We start from the raw sequence: 18948 nt of genomic DNA, 5'->3' as shown, positions 1-18948 counted from the left end.
AACGGTTCATGATGGGAACCTGCTGATATTTAATTTGAAGACGACCGTGTAGTAACTTGCAGGGAAGCTGTCTTATGGTAGTGTGTTCCGAGAGAAAAAACAAAAACAAAACGAAACCCTGTTCGTGTAAATTCTGTTTGATGCTAGGTGTACGAAGAAAGAAATTGAAGGAAGAAATTTATTTAGAAACGATAAACTTTTAGGATATTTTTAATTATTTACTTTAGTTGGGGATCAACGCTTATCAAGGCTCGGAGGTCACTTTAGGATCAGGGTAAATGAGTGTTAGATAGATGATGTGACAATAACATGATGGTGAGTAATGCGGACATTTGGGTTTGGTTTACTTATCTTAAAGGACTCGATCCTAAAGCTGCTTTAACTCATATTCATCCCGTGAAAATCTATCGAGTTCTGATCTTGTCTGTGATTCCCTTTTCCTATTTGAATTCCATTGGCTAATGGAAACATTATCCCGTTGGAAGGAATAACAAAATCCGCTTAGTTAGCTAACTAAACAAAACACCACGTGTATATATAAAACCACACATAGTCAAAGCAATTGCTCGTCATTTCGTTTCCCATCTGTGAACGTATGTCCGGGTTAAATATGAGTATACTGTTGAACACGGAACAAAGTCAGCTTACCGAGATTATTTTTGCTTCCATTATTCTATTGAGAAAAATGTTTTTCTGTTTCAATAAGGATCTAAAACTTATTTACTCAATTCTTTTTTTTCCTTTTCTCCGTTTCTTGCTTTCTCAATCCCTTTGAATCCCTTCAAACTGTCTCAAACTGTTAAATGACTTTTTTTATACAAATATGACAAATTTCATATTATTTGTTTTCTGTGATGAATTAACCTGCAGAATTTATTGTATATTTTGCAAACCTCTTCCCTCGGATGAGAAGAATTGCATTCTTCGAAACTCCATAGAATACGGGTTTTCTTGTTTTATTTGTATTCCTTGTCGAATAATTAAAATTTTGTATCCCTTCCTTACAGGTTTATAAGTTTTTTTTCTGTGAAAATTTGAATAAATTTTCAATATCAAGATTGATATATATATATATATATATATATATATATATATATATATATATATATATATATATATATATGTGCGTGTGTGTGTGTGTGTGTATATATATATCTATATGTATGTATGTATGTGTCAGGTCATGTCATATGCTACTGGTACCATGTAATCCAGTACTACCTGCCTCATGGTCGGGTCACCGGCGACTAAACTGGCTCCCCCAGGAGAGTGGCTAGTCTCCCTGAAGGATTAAAAACAAGACCTTCCAAAGTGCGAATGAACCCTTTTTCGGGGTCAACGGCCAACTAGCACTGTGTGTGTTTCTTTGTATGTATGTGTGTGTCGGGGTGGAGAAGGCTCTTGTAAGCCGTGATGAAGGCAACCTTTCTAGGAGAAGCAAATCTCTGGTTAAAAAAAAAACATAAAGCGGGTGATCAGTACCCGCATTAAGTTAGTCTGCAGTTTAACTTGTTGCGTGTTATCTTGCTCTTGCTTGTTGCTGGATCTCAACATTTTGAACCGAGAGAGAAATTTAGCTGTCCTACAAAGCTATGACTCTGTAACATCATCTGTGTATAGATACTCCCTCAGGCATTTGTCTATTAAAATAGTCCTGTGGCGATGGAAGTCATTTTTGGACTCATGGACTTTCAGTGTCTGAGCCAGTGGCACTAGTCTGACAAGACGCTGCAATCATCATATGTGTACTTTTACATTGTATCGCTTCACTAGGAACGGACACTCATTTTTATGTTACCCCCCCCCCCCAAAAAAAAAAAGATTTAGTTTATTTACTATACAAGTATATAATTGTTTCGGCTGTTTACTGTTTTTATAAATAGTTTTCTGCAGGTATTTTTAAAATTATTGTTTATATATCAGTAGGACACTCCTTAGTCCTAAGAATATATATAACAACAAACAACAAAAAGTTACATCGACCTAGAAATACTCCTCCCCTCAGATAATCCGACAGTCACAATTTATTTTTATTTTTACAGACTCGCATTATATGCTATATAACACATAATCACTAGTATAAACGGTTTATAACTGCCACAGTAAGATTATTTTAATAAATGTACTAACCTTAGATTATTATATTTCCGATGTATTTTTTCTTTACACGTGCGTAACATTACTTTTTTTTTACCTATTGTCCAGTTATGCAGTATTATTAATAATTAAAAACTTCCGGTTGGGTAATTGTCAGTCATTAGAGAGAGAGAGGGCACGGCTCAGTTTCGCTGGTCCGAGTAAGAATGTTTTAAAAAATTACGTAGACGCTTTTACCTCAATAACAGACCAACGACGTTATATATATTATTATAGATACGCCTGTGTCAGCTATTAGAGTGATTCTTGGGTCAATAGAAATAATTGCAGTTGGGCTTGTGCTCCAACCACTAGCTTTTCTCTTTGAAATAAGTTCTAAAGGACTTTGTCTAATCTAATAGGCTCCGAGTACTCAACCAAGCTTCAACACCAGTTTCCTCACCGTAGTGTTGCACCCCTTTGCTTTTAATTTGTCATGAGCCAGTACAGAAGCAGTAAGGCCTAGAAAACTGTCATGAGAATACCCATGCCAGTTCGCAATCTGATATAATTGGAGATAGTGAAAGACAACTGTCAACCATTAAAAATTAATTCTGATTGTAATTGAAAAAATAATGGGTGCTAGTTTTTTTCTTCTTCTGATTTTGTTATCTTTAATTTTTGAGCTTTTATATGTATTTTAGAATTAGAAAAAATATCCTTATCAGGACGGGTGAAATTAATTCATCGAGCACTACACTTTTTTTTCGCCACTTTTGTGCAGCCCTACAGAGATTAAAATCAAAACACAATGTTAATAAGCCTTGCAGCTAGAATTCTTTTTTTCTAATTTTCATCAAAATACATTAGATAACTTTGAGCATGGAAAAATTCTGAAATTTAAGTGGTTTTAAAAAGAAATTAAAATTTAAGGAATTCTGCTTTATTTGTATCTAATAGATATAAAAAAAATTAATGCTAATCTGAAATATCTGAATTTTCAAATGGGAGGTCGTGTTCATATTATGCTGCGTAAACATCATTGGTCCAACTACACTATAATAGCGAAATTTGAAATTTAAATATTGCATTTCAAGGCAAACCAATAATCTATACTTAATTGTTATGTTACAGTAACGAATATACCCAAAAAATTATGAAGATTGATAAGGTAGAAAAAATATGAAAGAGAACATTTTTTGACGAAAATTATCGAAAATAACATGTTTTGCTAAATCACACACACATACAAAAACACATACACACATACATACATACACATACACACATACACACACATAAACACACATAAACACACCTACACACACACAAACATACACATACACACATACACACACACACACACACACACACACAAGAGTGTTCAAAAGGGAGGTGAATAGCGTGTAACTATTGTCACTTTTTAAAAGTTTAATGCTTGACCTTTACTCCTGATCTGAAATGGAACACGTACATCAAGTCTGTTGCCAAGGTCGCTGGAAAGATGGTGAGATCCTTCTACCGCTCCAGAAGATATCTAACTACTGATGCAATTCTCTATCTATATAAAAGCCAAGTACGTCCAAGGATGGAATACTGTTGCCATATCTGGGCAGGAGCTGCTAAAAACAGCCTATCCTGCCTTGACAGAGTACAAAATAGACTTCGTGGCTTAGTGGGGGATGCGCTTTTCTCTACCCTGCAACCTCTCTCCCACAGAAGAGACGTTGCGAGCCTATCCTTGTTTTATCGTTATTTCCATGGCAGGTGCTCGTCTGAACTCCAATCTCTGGTCCCCCCCTCGCCAATCTTTCACGAAAAACACCCGTCTAGCTGAATCCACTGTGAAAAAATTCCCCCACTCTATATCTGTGCCTAAATCAAAACGCGGATTACATGAACAAAGCTTCTTTCTTAGAACTGCACACCTGTGGAACCCTGTTCCGTCTGCCTGCTTCCCTCCGGACTACAACTTGGATGTCTTCAAGTCCAATGTTAACAAATTCCTAATGAACCGCCCCCTTAATTAAACACTTCATAAAATCTCCACACTAACGTAATGTACTTGCAATAACCCTTATCCCTGAGTGGCTTCCGGGCCTTGATAAGTGGCGATTACTGTCTAAAAAAAAAAAAAAAATTAATGCGTTTTGCCTTGTTTTAAGTAAAATTGAGTTGCTTCCCGTGTTATTTTTTGTTTAAAAGATGCAGCAATATTTACGTTCTTCTGGCATGTTAATTAAGTAAATAGCATTGCTTTCAGTTTAAATTGACACAAAAAGTCAGTCGATTTTTTCGTTTTCCGAATTTCGCCGTCAAAGCGTAGTTGCACCAAATCATTTTATATGCCCCAAAAGAAGTAAAATTTGTGGAATAATTTGTAATTATTTTCTAATACGTATTACTTAAATTTCACAATTGGAGCTATTTTTATTTTCATACACGACTTCTATCTCCCTTTTTTACCCCCTCTGCATAAAACTAAATTAAGCTAAACTTAAACCACACTGCCAATCTTTATTACGTATGTTGTGTTGTAACAAAAATATAATTATTAAGTAATAAGTCTAGGTGTGCATCCCGTACGCATACATATTTAAACATATATACCTTATATAACTATAAACATTTATAGGCAATTTGAATTTCCTACGTGAAAATATTTAGATGAGTGCAAGCTTCTCTAAAAAGAGGCTCTGTCCGTCCGTCGATTTGTCACGAAATCTTAAAACGATATTTTTTATTGTTTTGTCATGCTTAAGTTTGAAAGAGAATCTTCATCGTTAAACGCGTCGCTTTTGTTAATTATGTACGACAAATCAAGGCACGACAAATATACAAAAAGGCACAGCAGCTGCTCCTACTGATTCTCAATTAGTAAGATATTTCGGCATGTCATTCGAGAAACCTCGGATTCTTGTGTCAAGAACATGAAGCAACCGATTTTAATTAAGACGCACTGGCATAATTATTTTTTCACTAAAATCTTTGTAAAAAAATAAATGTTTTTTTTAAGACTGATGGGTTTGGGAGAATTAAATAATCTATATATCTATAAAAGTGAGCGTGTCTGTCTGTTTGTGTGTCTGTCTGTGTGACTGTCTGAGTGCATTTCCCTAGGCAATAACAGAGTACTGAGATTTGGTAAAATCGATGTGATCGGGTTTCGGCCAGAAATTTGGCTGTTAAAGGATCAAAGTTCAACGAGTTGACTTTTGAGAATTCTACCAAACTCATCCAACAATTTTGGATCTAAACACTTGAAATTTTAGATATAGGTTCCTTGGACATGGATCTAACTTAATAACTTGATTTGAACCCAAAACAATAAATTTTAAGGGGTTATAATAGGGGTCAAAGTTAAAAAAAAATGACCTTTTTTTTTTTGCTCAGCATACACCTCCAAACACCCGGGCAACGCCGGGTACCCATGCTAGTTTGTTGATATATTTATTTTTCATTCTCGTTGTTTTTGGTAAACATTTATCATTATAAAAAAAAAATGCGAGCATGAAACATAATGTGGTTAAGATTTAAACATCGGAAAGTAAAAAAGACTAGTTGTTTAAGATGGAAAAGAAAAAGACAAGCTATTCTAGTAAAAAATATAATAAATTTGTAACTTAAAACATTCCGGCATTAAGAATTAAAAAAAAAAATCAATTTAACATTATATAATCAATTTTTAATTAATGCTGTAACATTTAAAGTTACAAATTTATTATATTTTTTGCTAGAATATCTTGTCTTTTTCTTTTCCAGTTTTAACAACTAGTTCATTTACTTTTCCACGTTTAAATCTTAACCATATTACTTTTCATGCTCGAATTTTTCTACGTAATCCATAGTTTTTCCAGGTTTTGATTTGAAATAAAATTTTCCTTCCATGTTTCACTTGTTACCTGTGAATTATTAGCGACAGTACGACTAAGCGACAGATCGGGACAGCGAAAGTTTTTTTCATATCTTGTTACGTCACCATTTCCGCCGTTCGAAGCCGATTTGAGGTAGCGTAACAGACTTGGTTGCTGTGGTAATCAACAACCAATAAAAAACGTCTCTCTATTCCTTACAGATTCTAAGAATTTTATAACACAGTAATTTTAGTAGAACTTTTGCTTTGCTGAACGAAAATTGAATTTTTTTTCAAAATATAGCTAAGATGGTTACGGTAGCAATTGTTTGAAATTTGGTCGCCAAATGAGTGAGCGGTGAAGCTTTAAAGCAGTTCTTAATGAGTAAAACTGACACTTAACGATATATTCAAACATTGTAGTGTTTGAATGATAAAAAAAAAACACTGTAAAAATACTATTTTAAAATGTAAACAAATATTTTTTCTTTTAACATAAGGGAATGTTGTTTCTGTTTTTATATGAATCGTAATTTTTTTTTTTTAATATTCCCCGAAGTCTGAAAACGAAATTGTTTATTTTTTATAAACATATTCTGAAAAAAAAAAAAAAAAAAAAATTAAAAAATATAGTAGGAGCAATTGTTTGGAATGATCCTTTTTTTTCGCCAAAAATATTTGTAAAAAAACAAAAAAAAAAAACAAAACAAAAACAAACAAAACAATTGACGGCTCGAGATTCCAATAAGTTGTTGACACATTTACTTTACATTGTCTTTTTTTTGGTAAACATTTACTATTAAAAAATACGATTTAAAAAAGCAAATAAATATTTTACTTTTAACTTAATAGAGCATTTTTTTTATGTTTGATTAGTTTGTTTTTTTTAATACTCCTCCTTAGTCTAAAAAAATCGTTTATTTTTTCCACAGATATTTATCAAAAAGACAACAACAAAAAACAAACAAATAGTAAGTGTTATTTGTCGTGCCTTAGTTTGTCGTGCCTTAATTTGTAACATTATCCGGAAACCAACACACATTGTACCCAGTTTCAGTTATAAAGGAGGCCAAGACAAAGAAGAGGAAATAACTCCAACTCGCTTGTTTTTTGTAGAAACATTTATTTCCTCATTCTCTCTTTACCGCTGTTATGTCTCTCACATAATCATCTTCTCTATCGTCCTTCACGCCTCGGACATGATCGCGAACGTTATCCCGTCTTTCCCGCGATCCCCCTCTTTCTCCGTTTTATAGTCTTGTTCTCTCTATCGGTGACATCATTTCGCATTCAGTTACATCCACGCATCCATGCTGTGTTACAAATTTGTCGCGTCTAAATTTGTCGTACCTAAATATCATCCGAATAGAGAATCAGAAGGAAGCCTTGTCGATCCTTTTTTTACATTTGCCGTGCCTTAATCTGTCGTACATAAGGAGTAAAACTGTTAAACGCGGAAATTGAAAGGACTCATCTTCTTAAGTTGCGTCCAGCATTTTATTGGCCGTTCATTTTACTGTTTAAAGTTTTATTGTTTTAAGAAATTCGAAAACAAACACAAAAAATAAAACAAAACAAAACAAAAAAGAAGAAGAAAACTTACCCACCAGCGCTTGACCCCGCTCCGCTACTTTGTCTCCGCCCCACATCAACTCTAACACACTTGTGGTCTGATGGACTGGTTTAGGTGGGGCCCCTTTCTGAAGTTTTGTTCCCAGAAATACATTTCATCTGTGAAAGAATAAAAAACAAAACAAAACGAAAGAAAAATATGTCCGGAGGCAAAAAAAAAAAAAAAAAGCACGTAAGAGCAATCGGGTCTCCCCTTTCTTCTCAACACGCCAATGACGTCATTGGTATTGTCAACCGATAACTGATGACGTCAGAGGATTAATGTCAGATCCATCACCCAGAACGATTTCCGCGTGACGATCACAGTAAGAAAGACGGACGTGTGAACCACTGAATTTTTTAAATGCAAGCAATTCTAAAAATATCACCCCGCCATTTTTGTTTCTGTTAATAAAACCAAATTCCACTTGTGTCTGAAAATGATTTAAAAACTTTATTGATTGATAAACAAAGAAGAAAGTATATTATCGCCATAAACATTTATGGAGAAAAGATAAAAATAATTTATTTAATTTTGTCTTTATAGATGAATAATAAAAATAAGATTAAAAAAAATATTAACTAGCGGGATCTGTGGAAATTCCACGGCGGACTCATTCATATGTTGTCATTCTATGGATGTTCAGCGTAAATAGAGATGCTCTGATATTATTGTTGATCTTTTGTTAAAACTTCAAAAGTGTTTATCTAAGCTAGCAGGGACGCCCGGTGCTGCCCGGTCGTAAAATACGCTTAAATATGATAACCAACCAACATGAGCAATAAAATCTAATCGGTAGTATAGAAACTGCCATAGTAGTAAAAACAAAAAACAGATAAAAAGTGACACCACATGGAACAAAGAAAATTGAGATTATAACATTTTAAATCAATTATGCCCCCCCCCCGCCCAAAGTAGAGTACATATTAACTGACGCTACACCAAATAGTTGTGTAGGGCCAAGAAGGTTGGAAAGACCTAGGATAAAAAGTACTAACCAGTGAAAGAAATTCTGCAGAAATAAGCAAACTCTTCATTGGATGGTTTGTCCGCCCACGGAGTTGTTTGAACCAATCAAATTGCATTTTATAACTAAATGCCGAGAATGTTCTTTGCGCCAAAATTATCCTTTGAGACCACCAGAATTCAAAAAAGACGTAGGGAGATGAACACTGAATTCTCACTCGAAGCTCGAAGCAGCGAAATTACTTTGCTACTTTGAGACGTTATAATGCCCTTATGCGAATTATTATATTCTCGCACACATTGCGCTCTGTGAATCTATTGAGCTTTTTCACTTCAAATTGATGTCTGTAAAAGACTAAATTAAGGTCTACTGTTTGACCTGCCTTGCCTACCATTGGACTGAATCAAAGAGGACACCACGAGGCAACCCGACTAGCAGTATCCATCTTGGAAGATACATCAACACTTGAACGCACACATTAACTCGTATGCTCGAGTAACCTCTGGGTCTTGATATCTGGCAACCCCTTTTTAAATAAATGGGGGAGGGCTTAATATAAACTACGGACACCAACCAGAAACTTAAATACTGCAAAAGAAACAAAATGAAACAAAGAAAATCGTCAGCGCAAAATGTTAATACGTTTCTGAATTTTTGAGATGAAAATTGGTTATTCGTATTATTTGGATTCTTCGGACTACTGTTTTCATCTTGAGTGTCATTTCAGTCGATGTAACCTTCGACCTTCTTCAGTATATCTTGTCAAGCTCAGGATTGTTTCGGTCGACTCGTGAAGTAAATGAAGGGTTCCGTTTGAAATTCTGTCCAGATTTCCGAGTTGGCCAGAAACATTCCCGAGTTGGACAAGATACACCAGAAGAAGGTCGGAAGTTACATCGATCGAAACGTGATAAAAATGACACTCAACAATAGTCCGAAAAATCCGAATGATACGCAAAATCTTAAGTTAACCAACCCGCTCTCAAGAACATGTTAGCATCTACATCAATTTTCGTCACACCAAAGAGTCGTGAAGAGTCCGGAAGGACAGAAAACGAGGAAAACTAACAAGACCTGCAATAGAAAAGTGCGGGGAACACTGTGATCTTCCCTGAGAATGCCAATGGCCGTTGTCAGCGAAAGATCAAAGGTAAGCGACAACTGCGTTAATTTGAAGCTATCCGAGAGACACTGTCATTGAGTGATCGCAGGTGAGAGCCTGTGCAAAAACTCCTGGTGAGTGAATAATAATAATAATAATAATAATAATAATAATAATAATAATAATAATAATAATAATAATAGCAACAGCAGCACCATCAACAACAACAACAACAACAACAACACCACCACCACCACCACCACCACCACCACTAATTAAAATTATATTCGTTAGAACACTAAAAACAGTGACAAAAATCTATGAAATAATTACTGGGAGAAATTAGATTGTTACAATAAAACAGATGGCAATGATAAAAAACTTTAGTCCCTTTATCCGTTTAACCCAAACTACGTAAATAATACTTAGCGAGTGATATTGACGGCATCAACATAATCACATTTGACCGGTTCCTGTATGATCACTGAAGTTAACTAACATTGAACCGGGTCGGTACTAAAATGGGTGACCATTTGGGAATTGCAGGTTCTGTATGTGATCTCCGCTTATCTCGGCATTTTTCCCAGTCGTCTTGAATTTGTCTTTGCCACTGGAGACAAACAATGCCTATTGCAGGGAAGTAGCCATTGTCTTTCGAAACTGAATTAAGATAATTGGTCCCAAGAGACCTTGCAGATATCAACCCTTTGCCCTAAGGCATTTGTTAAGCGACTAATAATAATCTCTTTTCATGTTTATTCCAAATTAGATTCAAATGTGATTCACCTTCACCAACACAAGTGCCCGTTGTAAGCAGGATATCAGATTCATTTCAAAATTACATATTCTAAGAATTAAATCTTGAGAGCATACTTATGAGCTAGAATCAAAAGGAAAGACTGTCAGATCAACTGGGAGATAAATATCTTTAAGACTGAAACAATAGTTGAAAGTGAGCAGAATCTAATAATTTAAGAGCGCGACACGAGAGGAATTTGTTAACATTGGTATTGAAAGCGACTAGATTTATTTGCTTCCCCATTGAGCAAATTAGGCACAAGGCCGTTTTTTAATGTGGAGACAGGGGGAGGGGGAAAGGGACCAGCTCCCGAGATGTGGGAAATGGAAGCTGGATAGTGAAGTCCATTTGGTATATAGGGTTGCCCCTATATTGACCAAAACATTTCCACAAGGGCAATGGTCTTTGATTGTAGCATCTGTCCAAACAGATACTGCACTTTGATCTTGGCCTGAAAGCCACAAAGGTGCCCCACGCGAAAGAGGGGGGGGGCGGACCGAAAGCTACTATGTGACGCTCCACAGACAGCTAGAAGTCGTTATTGATGCAGACAAATAGGCGACACGAAGTCCGCAGCAGACAGTGTTCAGATAAAAATAATTTTATTTTTCTAAAACTATACAAAGCAATCAATAAAAATTTTATGAAGTAATATATTTTTTTATGATACTAAAAACAAATTCTAACCATTGGAGCCATATCATTTTATTTATTTTAGGCAAAAATATTTTAGTACAGGCAGCAGAAATATTTCCCACATTTTGACATACGATCTTCCCAGTCGCGCTCGTGTAGTTTTTTTTTTACACAGGAATCACCACTTATCAAGGTCCGAAGGCTACTCGAGGATAAGGGTTAATGGGTATACATTAGTCAATGCGATTATAGCGTAGTAAACATAAGTAGTGTAAATTTTATAAATTGGATTACTTAGGGGGACTATTCATCAAAAACTTGTTTACATTGGACTTGAAGCCAATCAGATTGTAGTCAGCTGGAAAGCAGGCAAACGGAAGAGAGTTCCACAAGTGTGCAGTTCTAAGAAAGAAGCTTTGTACATGGAATCTACATTTAGCTTATCTGAGCAATCATTAATTTGTATGGCTGGAACTGCATATGATTATGTAGAATTCTTCAGACAATTCCAAGGTCAAAGCATGTTTGCGGGCTGAACGTGCCGGGTACTGAGTAACAGAAAGTCTCACAACTAGAATACTGTCTGGCATTCGAGCGCTTCGAGGTCTTATATAAGTGCCGAACCTATAGCTCTGAAATTTGCAATCCATAGTTGTATTATTTTTTTTATCTGGAACAGCATCATGCCGTCTTAACCTGTAATAAGCTCGGAAAGCTCTGTGTTGCAGTTACGGATTCACCATTCTTGAAAAACATACATTAAAAACACGATGTGTACAAGTTGAAACCATATTGCTTGATGAGGGTACCTGGAAAAAATGGCAAGTTATCAGCTAAATGGAAACATACGTTCGTGAGTAACACATAGTTTAAAACGTGGGATGTAATTCTACCGCACCCTGTATAATGTAATTGTTTTATGACACTGTTTGCTACCGACTTCGAATTGACTTTTCCTCTCAATAATGACAGAAAAATGCTTCGCTAGTGTCTGCAACACCATTTATATAAATGATAAAATTATACAGTTAATGTTATTTTTTATGTATAAAAATTATACAGTTAATGTTATTTTTTATGTATAGTATACCCCGCCTGATGACCTAAAAACCACGCATGACGTTTTACTTAAAGTGAATGATTTCTTTCCGAATTCATTTTACCTGATCAGGCTGTCTGACGATATCGACTTCCTGACTTAAATTCACCCAATATTTATGGTATTGCTATTTGCCTCTTCCCTTGTGAAACTCAATCATGTTCTGCAAAGTAAAAAAAAAACATTTTTTTTTATTTTGAAAAAACAAATTAAACACCATGAATAAATATTTGAAGATATGAAAAAAAGGAAACATAATCTTTGTCAAAATAATTGACTGCCAAAAGGGTTGAGATGCTGTAAAACTTTGTATAAATAAATTGCAGATCTAAAGAACTTAGTGCATAAAATATTTTGTTCCGATCTGATCTGATTTGACATTAAATAACCTGCAAGCAGTTGGTATTCCGTAAAACAAAACAATTAAGTCAAACCATTTCAGTCGGCGGAGGTTGTCTGACTTTCTATTTGCTCTCTCACTTCTAATCATTTGAAATGGTTTAATCTGGAGACTAGAAAATAGCATGTTTTTCTTTCTATAACGCGACGGATATGTATTTATTTATATAAGAACTTACTATGCATACTCGGCGTTGCCGGATGAAAAAAAACAAAAAAACACACACACACACACTAAGAGCGGAGGAATTTAGTCACATAAAATTTAACATACACTAAATATCCTAAGTTGTTATGAGTTTCCTGAAAATGTGCCATATTTTAGATTTTCGAAGCATAAAACGTAGTCATGTTCGTCTTTGAAATTCAAACAGAAAAACAAAATCTCATAGCTTAAAGGGAAATAACTCATAGTTTAAATGAAAACTTGCTTCCGTTTTTAAACGCAGCTGATGTTAATTATACTAATAATTAAAAATAAATCAAATTAAATATGAAACAAATAAATCAACTTTATATAACATTTCTAAATGGAATACTTAAAACAATTCTATTACTAATTTCCATTAAAAAAATTAAAGCTAATTATTAAAAAAGACTTTCGTAAATCTAATATGCAAATGAGATAACCTCTTGACTGTTGATTCCTTTTGCATAAATTATATATATATATATATATATATATATATATATATATATATATATATATATATTCTGCAGTAATAAAAGTATACAAGAGTCCGTTTTCAGTATTAAGATCTATTTGTGAAACAGTATGCTTCCTTATTGATTGGAATGTTTATTGAGATGAGTATTAATTATTTATTGTGAACTATTATCCCCATCGTCTAGTTGTTGTTTCACGATGTTTCCTAGCCCGTTGAGGTTACCAAATGACGGAGGCAAAAGAATAGTTGCGAAACAAGAACTAAAAGATGAAGATGAACTAAAAGATGAAGATAATAAATAAATGAGCATATATTAACCAAACCATAAACAAAAAACATGAATACAATTTCATTATAATAAATATACAAAAACTACACTTTGGTTTTCATTTTAGATTAGAGAGAGGATTATACTTTCGTCAAGTCTGTGTATAAATAAAAAAAGCCAGACTAACTCACACACATCTAATTACGCATTTATTATGATAGACGAGATGTAGGTTTTCATTTCAAAACAATTTAAAACTTTTATTTAGCTTAATGCTTGTCAAACGAAAAGCGGGATAACGAATCCCACCCTGCTAGCATCCACCCTATTGCCCACCCGCCGTTTCTATTATTCAAAACCAGATTCCGTAAATAATTCGCAGCGATTCCTATTGACGTCATCGGTCTCCAGAGACTTTACAGGGATTAACCCTTTACCCTAAGGCATTTGTTAAGGGACTAATCATAAACTTCTTCCATGTTTATTTCGAATGATATTCAAACGTGATTCGCCTTTACATACAGAAGTACCAGTTGTGGCCAGGGTATCAGTACCGAGGAAATTACATATTATAGAACTAGATATTCACAATAAAAATCTCGCATATTAATTAATTTCATGGGTGCGTGAAGCGGACACAATTATAATGACTTATGTTGGCCTATTGCTGATATACGAGGTGCCTTCAATAAGTTTCAGACTATTTTTACAGACATTTAAAATTAACATCGACTCTTGAAACTTCAGTATGTTATTACTATACTTCTTATGAGATGACTGATTAATTTTTATGATTTCGGGTTCAAATGAACAGCTACAGCAGGAATTGGAATAAACCCTACTAAAGCCTGATTGCCACAGTTGGTAACATTCAATAATGCAATCTGATCACAGTTTAGAAGAACAATATGCAATAAAATTCTGTTTTAAATTTGGAAAAAAATCCAACAGAAATGTATGAAATGCTTCAGACTGATCTTGGACCATCTTGCATAGTTCTAACATGAGTTTTTGAATGGTATAAGAGATTCAAGGAAAGCAAGGAGTCTATGAGGGATGCTGAGAATGTGAGAGGAATAAGAAAGTCCGAACTCAGAGTTGATTGGCCAAATAAAGAATTTCATGGATATGAACCGCCGTGTGTCTATAGAGAAAATAAACGCAAGGTTTAATGTCAGTGTGGGAACTGTACACAATTATTTGCAAAGAACTGAACAAGCAGAAGTTTTTCCCACGGGTTCTCAAAGAAAACCAGAAAGAAAGACGTTGTCGTGACAGCCAGGAAGTGGTCGAGTTGACTAATTCATATACCGCAGATCTGGATGTTCTGGTTACCTGCGATGAAAGTTGAATCTACTGCTAGACCCCAGAGACCAAGAGACAGAGTTGCCAGCGGAAGCATGCTGGTTCTCCCAGACCCCAAAAGGCCAAACAGAGCAAATCTACCCAGAAACTTATAATGATCCCTTTTTTTTTTTGACAGCATGGCCATGATCTACATGCACTGGGTTTTCACTGGACAGACTGTCAACAAGGAATACTATGTTGATGTTTTAAGGGGGGGGTGTTCAGAAAGAGTTTAGGAAGAAATTCCATCGGAAAAGGCCAGCACTTTTCAAATCGGATCAGTGGCATTTCTATCTGGACAATTCACTAGTCTACAACTCCATCCTTGTCTCAGACAATTTGACCAAGATGGGTATCGAGAAAAATCATCACCCTCCATAAAGTCCAGACATTGCTCCATGTGACTCTAGATTATTTTCTAAGCTCAAGGTGAACCTTATAAGTTGCATCCTACTCGCCATGTTATCTTTAATTATTGATAAGTGGGTTTTTCTTATTTTTTCAATACATATTCAGTGAAATCAGTAATATAAATTCACTTTTTTCACACTTAAAATGCACTTTTACCTTATTTTAAAAAGGATTAATTTAATTTATCGTTAGAACACGTTTGAGAATAAAAGTAAATAAATATTCTAATTAAATAAACACTTCCTTTTTATTCTTACAACAATTAAGATTACGTAAATTAATAAATATTTTTCATAATCTTCAAAAATAAAGAAATAAGGATATAATAATGTTTTAATTCCTCTATACATTTTTAAATAAAACTGACTGTTTGATATTTTGCGCTTCCGTAGAACTTATGCGCGACGCCTTTTCGTTTGCTTTGGTTGTTCGAAAACGAATCTCTCGCTTTAGTGGGCTAATTACGCTATTTTGCGTATAAACAAGACTTTTTTTTTAATTAATTAATTTAATATCTTATTACTTTACTGATTATCTTTGAAATAGTCCACAAAACTAATATTTATATTTCAAGGGATTTTACAATAAATTTATTTAACTTCAAAGTTTAGCTTTTTCTTATGTCACCGTGGAAACATTTTTGCATTACATTCTTTTTTTCACGTGTAAAAATACTTTTTTTCCTTTTAAAGATTAGCTCTATGTTTCAAATACAATAGAAAGTAATCGGAAATCTATAAAGAATTATAATAAGCCGGCTTTTAAGACCATGTCTGCCGCCTTACCAGTTTCCGCCATTAAATTGACCGTACCTAGTAATATATTGGTAGAATTCTAAAAACAGATCCAAACCCTTGTAAAAAGAACATTCATGCAAAATATAATCAAAGTATTACATAATTCTGTAAAGTATTAAATGTAGGCATTTTCCCTATCATACTAAAACAGGAAGTCCCATATCGTAAACGGAACATTTTATAACAATTAAATAAAAGTCTTTTGTATGAAAGAAAAAGGGTTTTCCTGTAGGAAACGTCTCTCTGAGCTATTTTTGCATTTTCTTGCTCGCGTGCCCCTATTCCAAATTCGTAGCAGCGGGCTTTATTTTTTACCAAAACAGTCATTAACAATGTTTTTTTTTTGTTTCTGTTTTTTTAATTTTTAATTTTTTAATTTTTTTATTTTTTATTTTTTTAATGTTTAACATATTTCAGATGGATATAAAATATTGCAATAATAATTAAATTAAAAAAAAAATTCTTATTCCGAATTATTTAATCAAATAAAATTTTCTTATTCCGAATTATTTAATCAAATAAAATTTTCTTATTCCGAATTATTTAATCAAATAAAATTTTCTTATTCCGAATTATTTAATCAAATAAAATTTTCTTATTCCGAATTATTTAATCAAATAAAATTTTCTTATTCCGAATTATTTAATCAATAAAATTTTCTTATTCCGAATTATTTAATCAAATAAAATTTTCTTTTCCGAATTATTTAATCAAATAAAATTTTCTTTTCCGAATTATTTAATCAAATAAAATTTTCTTTTCCGAATTATTTAATCAAATAAAATTTTCTTATTCCGAATTATTTAATCAAATAAAATTTTCTTTTCCGAATTATTTAATCAAATAAAATTTTCTTTTCCGAATTATTTAATTAAATAAAATTTTCTTATTCCGAATTAGTTAATCAAATAAAAATACCAATAATTATGTAAAAAATGGAATTTTTACTTGATTAAATAATTGAAAATATCAAAATTAATTTTGCTTTAATTTAATTACTTTTATTGCGCAATAATTTATATCAGTTTGAAATATGTGAAATATTAAAATAACATCGTAAGTGACCGACTTCGAATTCAAAACAGGGGCATGTGATCGAGAAAAAGCGGAAATAGTTCAAGGAGACGTCTCCTACATGAGAACCCAAATGTTAAAACAACAAATCAAGCCATTTATTTGTTATTTAGATAAAGGCTTATTGTTTTATCGTCGAAGCACACCAAGAAAGACATTTTAAAGAAAGGGAAGAAAACGTGGCAGGTTCGTACGAATTGTACAAATACTCTCGAACCCTATGTCGAGTATAAAGAACAAAATTCAATAACCACCGTTATGTCACCGAATGTAAACAGACAGTAACAGTTTTAAATAAGCAGAACCTTTTCACAAATAAACAAATAAAGAGTATAAGTTGAGGTTTTAAATGTTGTAACGTGAACCGACATCTTGCTGCCCAACTCCCTACACAGTACCCCTGATGCTAATGTCTCTGATACAACAAAGTGGCAATGTGTCTTGTTTGGGGTGAAAATGTTATTAAAAAAATAAATAAATAAATAAAAAAATAAAAATAATTTCATCCATTTAAAAAAGTTCTGTTATTTGTTTATTTGTGAAAAAAGTCTTGCTTCTAAAATATATGAAAGAGCAAGTTGGATAGATCTGTATATATATAAAAGTGTATTTGTCTGTACATGTATGCGTGCGGAATGATTCTCTGTCGAACTATTCTGTCAATTTTTGGTCTCCAGACATGGAACTTGATATACAAAGTATTCCGACCTGTGGAAAAATCTGATTTCGTTTTTAGCCGGTAAAAGTAGGTGCTAACATGTAAAAATTAAAAAAAAAATGGAACTTGACAGGCGTAAGTCGGCTTAATATGTATCTTCTACGCATGCGCAAAAAATAAATTAATACGTGTAACTACTGCCGTTTTTGAACATATGGTTAACTGTTAGGTTTACTCATTTAGAACTGCTTTAAAGCTTCACCGTTCACTCATTTTGCGACCAGATTTCAAACAATTTTTACAGTTCATACGTAACATTCTCAGTAAAACAAAAGTTATAATAAAATAACTGTGTTAAAAAATTCTCAGAATGTGTAAGGAACGTAGAGAGTGTTTTTTTTTGATTGTCTGTTGGTTACCATAGCAACCAAATCTGCCACAGTACTCCAAATCGGCTGGGAACGGCGGAGATGATAATGTTACAAGATGGATAAAAAAAACCCAAAACAGTCGCTAATAATTCACCGCTGTCCCGATCTGTTGCTCAGCTGTACTGTCGCTAATAATTCACAGGTAACAAATGAAACCGAGAGAAAATTTCATTTCGAGGCAAAGCCTGGAAAAATCATGGATTACATAGAAAAATGCGGTATAATGAATTAATAACTTAAAATATTGCAGTATTAATTAAGAATTTAACATTATAGTTAAATTGAATTAAAAAATTTTTTTAAAGCTGCAATATTTTAAGTTATAAATTTATTATATTTTTTATTTTTATTTTCCAGTTTTAACAATTAGTCTTTTACTTTTCGATGTTTATCTTAATCATATTACTTTACATGTTCGCATTTTTTTCAAACGTATTAAATACGTTTTTTTATTTTAAAATTCAAATTTCAGTGAACTTTCTAACAAAAAAAAAAAGAAAGAAAGAAAGAAAAGAAAATTACCATGATTTTCAAATCGCGCGGCCAGGCGTAACCTTTCCGGCAATAAAAAAAAAACACAGTTAACATCACGTGGTCTCTTCATTAAACGTTCTTTTTTTTTACATCATGGCGAGGAAAAAGAGAAAAATATAAAGGACTGTCGAAAGAGTTTTACTCTGAAATATATCTTAAACATACACACTTGTTTATTTTAATAATTTAATGTAATGTGGCTTCAAACGCTATTCAA

At 33.3% G+C, this 18948-nt stretch overlaps 1 long non-coding RNA gene across 2 annotated transcripts in view; it reads right to left on the bottom strand.

Annotated features, from left to right (window-relative positions):
• Positions 1-18948, bottom strand: part of LOC145241617 (uncharacterized) — a 93203-nt gene that overhangs the window by 17391 nt on the left and 56864 nt on the right. For both annotated transcript variants that reach the window (XR_013862591.1, XR_013862590.1), the window contains exons 2-3: positions 12209-12307; positions 7533-7660 (exon numbers count right to left, since the gene is read on the bottom strand). This is a non-coding gene — a long non-coding RNA (uncharacterized LOC145241617). The remainder of the gene's footprint in view (positions 1-7532; positions 7661-12208; positions 12308-18948) is intronic.

The sequence above is a fragment of the Euprymna scolopes genome, chromosome 2, assembly GCF_053919585.1.
Source record: "Euprymna scolopes isolate OS-2025 chromosome 2, ASM5391958v1, whole genome shotgun sequence".
Taxonomy (NCBI): Eukaryota; Metazoa; Mollusca; class Cephalopoda; order Sepiida; family Sepiolidae; genus Euprymna; species Euprymna scolopes.
This window is presented reverse-complemented; position numbering and strand designations above follow the sequence as displayed.